This window comes from Toxorhynchites rutilus, chromosome 3, assembly GCF_029784135.1.
Source record: "Toxorhynchites rutilus septentrionalis strain SRP chromosome 3, ASM2978413v1, whole genome shotgun sequence".
In the NCBI taxonomy this organism is placed as follows: Eukaryota; Metazoa; Arthropoda; class Insecta; order Diptera; family Culicidae; genus Toxorhynchites; species Toxorhynchites rutilus.
The window spans coordinates 248,665,199-248,673,172 of NC_073746.1; the positions used below are offsets into that span (position 1 = coordinate 248,665,199).

The 7,974-nt window shown below is 35.8% G+C and overlaps 1 protein-coding gene and 1 pseudogene across 2 annotated transcripts in view; both read left to right on the forward strand.

Moving 5' to 3' along the window:
- LOC129774740 (trichohyalin) overlaps positions 1 to 7,974 on the forward strand; it is an 80,566-nt gene that overhangs the window by 27,816 nt on the left and 44,776 nt on the right. The gene's annotated exons all lie outside the window — the stretch shown is intronic.
- LOC129780727 (U4 spliceosomal RNA) lies at positions 6,132 to 6,255 on the forward strand (annotated as a pseudogene).

Sequence of the window (7,974 nt, forward strand, 5' to 3'; positions counted from 1 at the left end):
TGCGCTAGATATGTTCAAAAACATAAGTATGGCCATTGTCCCGAAGCTTCTATTCATGCTAGAATACAGAATTGAAATTGAAATCAAGAAATATCTCGTAATCGTAATATTCGTGAAATAGAAATATTGGTCGTGGATGTGACTACACATTGGTTCTATTAAGTAATGTGTTTCCTCCATATTTGAAGTGGTACGATTCACAGACCGAATAATTTAAAGTCGTAACACGTATTTCCTCGTAGTATTAGGTGGTCCAAATTCTGCATTTTTAACGTTATGTAATTTGTGCACGGATTTTGTTTCAATAAATATTTTTTCGACATTTTTATATTCGGCGAAGTGCTGCTCTGCAACTGTATGTCCCACCCAAGCAGAAAGATTCACGATTGAAACTACATTGCTGCATTACTAGATGAAAACAAATTGCCTACGTCTTGATTTGCGAGGGCAAGAATGAAAGATCAATCAATCATCTTCAACTGTTTCTACAAAACCATACATTGATTCTTTGAAATTTTTCGGTGCATTCTGAAGTAATATCCGGCATAATAAAAAGCGAATTGATTTTTTTTCAGGAAAGAGCTTGTGTGATTTCAGGAATGCTTTCGGAATTATTGGTGACTTTTTCTGATCGTCAAATTGATTTTCGTGAATTCGAGCATTGTTTTCGGGTTAAAACAGGTGTCGAATTACCGCGTTTTTCAAACCGGGTGTATTTGGCAACCGGTTTTTCCATGTGCTTTTTTGGTAACTAGCTGACCCGGCAAACTTCGTCCCGCCCAAAATTTGTTTTTTTATCAATACCTTCAAACATTCACGTTTTCTTACTATGAGCAAGTTAATGGGTCCAATCGCAGAACTATTCATTGATTGATCTTCTGTTAGACCCCGTTGAATTTACCTTTTACTATAAAATTCCTAGTATTTCTAACAAAACTCATCATTATAATATCAGATTATTTTCAGACACAATACTCGTTCAAGATTTTTCAATCACTTGCAAATAACATGTTTCTTCGTTACATGGAATAAATGTTTTATACAGAAAATATGATAGAATAAAGACAGCCCTAAATCGGACAACTCCTTCCTCGAGTTCTGCTCTTATCAACACATCCGGCGAACCCTTTTTTTTGTATAGATAGAAGAAGATATATGAGTTACGAACAAAGATCAATTTCGCGAGCGCAAACATCAAATGGACTAACAGCACTTGTCACTATGTAATTGTAGAACATATGGGAATTTAATTTTCCGATTTTTCCCTTTTTCCTTTAGAGTTCTTTGCAATTCTCATGTTTGGTTGGAATATTGACGGAGGACTACGTCTAACCGGAAGATATAGGGGGTGAAATGAAAATCTAGGCACTGAACAAGTAGGAAAAAATTTTGAACGCTTATAACTCGAGCATTTCTCAATAGATCGCAAAGGTGTTTGCATCAATTGATAGGAAATATATCTACGCATCTATCATAACGAATAACATTTCATTTTTCTTGAGATAAACAATTGAATAATTGTGAAATATCAAGCATTGTCCAAATGCACTATGTGCATTTGGACAATGTAATGCAGAAATTTGTGTTTCATTTGTATGGCAGAATGCCCCCCCCCCCCCTCTAGAGAGTGGGGTGGTGAGTCTAATCACCATAGAAACATTTATTGCACCCTTAAACCTCAATATGCCTAATTTGGTTACATTTGCTTGATTAATTCTCGAGTAATGCAGAAATTTGTCTTTCATTTGTATGCCTACTATACTTCTGCTTCTGCCAGCGAGCGGTTAACAAAATTTTTTCGGTTTGGGAGGAGAAAATTTATTGCGAAACGGTTGCGCATCCGCAAAAATTTTTCATACATTAGTTTTTTTTTTCTTTTCAGGGATACATAGCACGAAGAGACATATTTTTTTTGTTTGCACTCGCACTTTGCATACAAAGAAATCGTCACTAGAAATGAAAAAAATGACACTAGGAACAATTTCAACAATGTTTTCTCCATGAATGACAAATTAGAAATTTCTAAAATTAATTATTGGGCCCTATTTTGTAATTCAAGTTGAATAGAATTTGGCTCGTTAGCTCTATTTTGCTGTTATAGATACAGTCGGGTGAAGGCTGTCGGCATAATTTTTCGAGATGTATGGTTTGCTTGTTGCTTTCCTGATATTTCGCTTTGGGGAACATTTCGGCAACATTTCAAAATATGCAAATCGCAACACATGACGTTCGAGAATGAACTCGATTTGTATAGTTCTTCTTGGATGGCACTAACGTTCCCAGTGGAAATGTTGCCGTCTCAACGTACGTATTACTAGCGTAATTTTAGTTAGTAGTACTTAGTTGAGATTTCTATGCCAAATAACACGCCTTGAATGTATAATTCTAAAGTGGCAAGTTCTAGAATACGCGTGATCATAGTGCTAGTCGGAAGAAATTTCATTGACGAAAAATCTCCCGGCCAGAACGGGAATCGAACCCGAACCCCCGGCATCGTTATAGTTATAGGGATCGAATTGACCGTTCGATTCAAATTACATAATTACATTTCCGATAGATAGTTCTTATTAGTGATACGTGATTAGTGATAGTCGGCTCTTTATTTGAAAATGCGAAACAGGGAGAAACTGTATGTGTGCATGAAGCAAATAAAGGTTTACATTTTAGGGAGTAATACACGCATTTTTACATAAAAATAATGAACAATGATTAAATTCTCCGTACACAATGTATTTTCCCTAATAAAGTATCAAGTTTTCTGCAAAGAATATTGAACAGATTTTTCTTCTGTTCAGGATTTTGAAATTTTTTGGGATATGTTGAAAAAAAAATAATAGTAAGAGTAAGTACTACGAATTCAAATAAGCATAGAACATCAATCAATTATACTCACTCAAGATTTGAAAAAACTAAAACTGTCCTCAGGGGTGATAATCTGAGGGAGGGTACACTTATTTCACCACAAATCAAACCATTACTAACGAAATGGACTGATATGCGGAATCGTTTCGAATCGATCACAATCACGTTTCTTACGTTTGGTTATCATCAAACTCTAAACAGTATCCTCAATTGACAAGGTATGTTAGACTTTATCTTTCTGCTCCTTGCAGTTGTGTTTACTGTGAAAGACTGATCTCTGAAACTGGCTGGTGTATGAAGCAAAGCGTAATCGGTCAGATGGAAAATTTATAATAAAAGAATAATAGTCATAGTGTCAATGAATTAATGTTATGAGTTAATATTAATTTAATTTCGACAACAATTATTTTCCTTTAATTATCCCTCTTATACTCGACGGCATACGGTCTAACAGACTGAGAATCAATAATTTTGTTTTGAAACTGAATTAAGTTGAAGAAAAAATATTTTCTGTTGTATCGTTTGATTATATATTTTTTTACTTTAATCCTTTATAAGGCAGTGGAAACTAGGCATCGAATCGACTCTCACTTCAAGGAAAATCACCAAAGCAAGAGCACCAGGCAAAAAATCATCGAAATCGAAATCATCTTACAAAAATATCTTGAGACGAACCTTCTGAGAACGAAACGTTAAACGAAACGAAAGCGATGGAGCTGAATAAAATTTTGATGATATGAGTTGATGAAAATTCAATTTCTATTACATTTTGACATGTCAGTAATCACATCCTATTTTTAATCACGTGTGAATGACAGTCTTCCGAAAAACATCTACACATGTCCACGCGATGTGAAAATTCCATGTTCTTGTTTGAATTCGAACATGATTTTCGCTAGTGTTGAATGTCTATCCCAAACACGAACAATGATACACAAACATAAACATTTGAAAACAAACACGATGTTTATAATTCAAGAAAATCATGTACAAACATATCACCCGATGTCGCAGTATTCATTGCTTTCGTTTCGTTTCTTTTCATACACGGAAAGAAATTATTCATCCCAAAACATTTCTTCGTAGAATACTTTTTCACAGAAACGAACTTGAAATTTAGTTCGCATTTCAAAAATTGCACGAACTAAGAGGCTATGAGTTCATGCACCAAAATATATATTTTTATTAAGGCTCAAATGGCGTCAGCCTAACGGGGCCGGGAATTCAATATTTTGACAATGTTTGCTTACAAGTATGTTAGTAATATGTAGCCGATTACTCGCGGTTGGCTCGAGGTTAGTATTACAAGTGTTCTCATAATTGGGATGTTGCAGTCTTCAGTGCTCTGTACGTGTGCCCGACATGGGATACTTCCTATTGGGATGCAGCTGACCGTTAATCAGCAACGCCCCCCTAGTCCGCACCCCATATCTAGCGTGGTGCGTCTTTTTCGACTCGAGGAATCCAGGATAAAATGATCACTAGCCGGCGCAATCATCAGCTCGTGTAGAGTTGTCATGAGCGGTACAACCTTTGGCTCTTGTTGAATCATCAGTGGACTGCACAACCTTCGGCCCGTGTATCTGTAAAGAGTGTGTTTATGTATTGCCGCGACTAAGTAAAAGTTTATAGATCGTTCATGCACATTTTGCAAGTCTGATTAAATAATCCTTGGTTTCGTTCAAAGAAAACACTCTCTGAATAGAAAGAAGCTTTCTATTTTTTTGCGTGCATGTTGTCAATTAAAGTCTGAGGAGCCGACTGCATAGCGGGCGACGTCGTAGAAATGCTGACCAAAAAAATAAATACCCAAAAATTAGTTTTAGATGCAACCTTCAGCGGCACACAGCAGAACCAGCAGAGAAATTTCAGCGGCTAAAACACACCATTAATTTCTCGATGTTATCACAAACTGAATGAAGGAAAAAACTAAAAGCTACACTTACACTGCACTACATATGCTATGTGTGCATGCGATTGCATCATCCTTTCTTCTCCTCTTCTCCGCTCGTTTTATAGCTCGGGTCGCGATCGTCGCGAATAAGCAGTATTGGCCATTTGTATTCAAAGATCCAGCCAAAATTGTTGCTCCCGTGGTCGAGTGGTTAGCGTCACGCCTAACATGTCACTGCTGAATAATTCAATTTTAGTACTTGTTCAAAAGCTAATAATAGGGAATGTTACATGAGTTCAATATATAAATTGATGCGTGCACTAAATAATGATATCAAATGTGAAAAACTCTCATATCAATCGATGTTTATTTTGTTCAGAACAGAAAAAGAGGTTTATTTTATTTGCCCAATATTTTAGACGAAGCATCCATTGTCATGAAAGCATTTTTTCCATGTCAACATACCAACACACCACGCGTTGAGTGGTGGTGGTGTGGTGTCCGATTCGCTTCTTCTACTCTACGCACTGCCGGTGCTTGGGGTGAAAATGCAAGAGAAACTGTACACCATGTTCGAACATCATGTGAAACATTGGGATTAAACATCGTATGTCCAAACATACCACGAATACAAACATGTCACATTTTCTAACATAGGTACGAAAAAATCATGTTTGTACTCAAACACAAAACTATGAACAGCAGCGTGAACTTGTTTATTCCGGACGCAGTGTTTTTTGTGAAACATGGAAGACTGGTGAATGATGTTTAACATCATTAACATAAACATACATGAGGAATAACACATATTTTAAGAGATAAACCAGCCTACAGCTGAAAGTCTCTGTAATAAAGAATGAAACAACACATATTTACCATAGATCAAAAATTAACTATTGAAACAGTTGATAAAATTGGTGGCAAACTAGTTGCCATTGCACGTTAACCTCAAAAACACTGTTTTACGCTGCCTTGTAAATTCACTTTATTGCGCCTTTGGTTATGCAAAAATCAAAACAGTATCTTTAGGGCAGTGAAATTTTTTTTTTATATAGAGTTACAAAGAAAAAAAAATAAAATTTGGTTTTTTAATCAAAACTGCATGATCATACACAATAGATCCTAAATAGTAGTGATGAAAAGGATAGTGTTTTGGCCGGATACCGGATACCGCATATCTGGCCAGCTTCGAGGCCAGATAGCCGGAAATCCGGCGGCCGGATATTCGGTTCTTTATTAGCAAATAGAAAATTGAGAGAAACGACATGTGATATGGTGCAAATAAAGTTTTTAGTGTAAGGAAGAAATAAACACATTTTAGAATAAAATTTTTGAACGAATATTAAATTTTTCGTTTAGAATAAGTATCCAATTTAGCTTTGCGCAATAGCGATATCGTAACCAATGAGGTTATACCGAGGTGCGATTATTGCTAATTGGAAAAAATCTTATTTAATACTGTATCATGTTTTCTACAAGGAATTTAAAATAGTTTTATTCTGATAATGGTTTTATATTATTATAAATAGGTTTTTGTGAGTGTTTTGAGATAATTCGAATACTGGTCGAGTAAGAGTAAGAGTTACATGCAATCAGCAATTAATTATTTTCATTGGGATTGAGAACAAACTTGGAACTGTCTTCAGAGATGGTAGTCTGAGAGGGGGTACACACTTCACTACAAATCGAAACTATTATGATCGTGGGTAACCCGCAGCCTATCACTTGAACAATTAGTCGCTGCAATGCCCAAAAGTTTGGTCACCCCTGTTTTAGACTGATAGTGTACATTAAAAGATAATGTTGTGTTGAATTACAGAGGCTTTAGAATGAAGATAATCATTTGTCACAATAGCTTTCAAATGATATACATCCCCCTATCAAAGACAACGAAAGAGTTGAATCTAAACTTCTATTAGTTCGTGTTTTGGTGCTCACGAACCAAATGACTGAAAATCACGATTGTGTAACATTTACCCAAAAGCCGTTAGCCGGACGACAGCTACCAGAAAAACATTCACCCGAATTCCGATCACCCGAATCTATTCGAATGATCTTTTACCCGAATGCAACATTCGTTATTCATGTATTATTTACAGCTATATTATATCAGAACGTATATAAATATTTAATTTTGATAAGCATTATTAGAAATATCACATTTGTATATGAACTGGTAGAAAAAAATAGTATAATGAGTGGATAGAGCAAAAATGAAAAAAGCGGCATAACGTCAACGCGGATTCACTGAGTAAAAAAATCTTTCTGAGTTTATTCATAAATGTCATTCTGAAATAGTATTTTTTTATTTCGTAGTCTCACGTCAACCAATGCGGCTGCGTGCGCCATACAAATAAAACAAATTTCTACATTTCTCAAGAATTATTCAAGCAAACGAAACCAAATTTAGCATGTGAAGGTTTTAGGGTGCAATAAATGTTTTTATGGTGATTAGATACTACTTTTAAGAGGGGGGGGGGGTTCTGTCATACAAATGAAACACAAATTTCTACATTACCCCATTACATCAATCAAGCAAACGAAACCAAATTAGGCATATGAAGGTTTTAGGGTGCAAAAAAATGTTCCTATGGTGGTTCGACACTCCTCCCCCTCTCTCAGGAAGGGCTGTCATACAAATGAAAAACAAATTTCTGCATAACTCGAAAACTAATCAAGCAAATCGAGCCAAATTTGGCATGTGAAGATTTTAGGGGGCACGAAACGTTTCTATGGTGAATGGACACTCCTCCCCCTCTCTAAGGGGAGAAGAGAGGAGGGGTCTGTCTTTATTCTATCATATTTTCTGTATAAAACATTTATTCCATGTAACGGAGAAACATGTTATTTGCAAGTGATTGAAAAATCTTGAAGGAGAATTGTGTCTGAAAATAATCTGGTATTATAATGATGAGTTTTGTTAGAAGTACTAGGATTTTTTTAGTAAAAGGTAAATTCAACGGGGTCGATTAGAAGATCAATCAATGTACAGTTCTGCGATTGGACTCATGAACTTGCGCTTAGTAAGAAAACGTGAATGTTTGAAGGTATTGATAAAAAAACAAATTTTGGGTGGGACGAAGTTTGCCGGGTCAGCTAGTGTTTGATAAACTAAATTAACACGTTAAGTCCCCACCGAAATAGGGAACCGACAATGAACTTTTCGTCTGACCCACAATAGTTTTCCAATTTGTACCTCCAATATGTTCCCGAAAGAC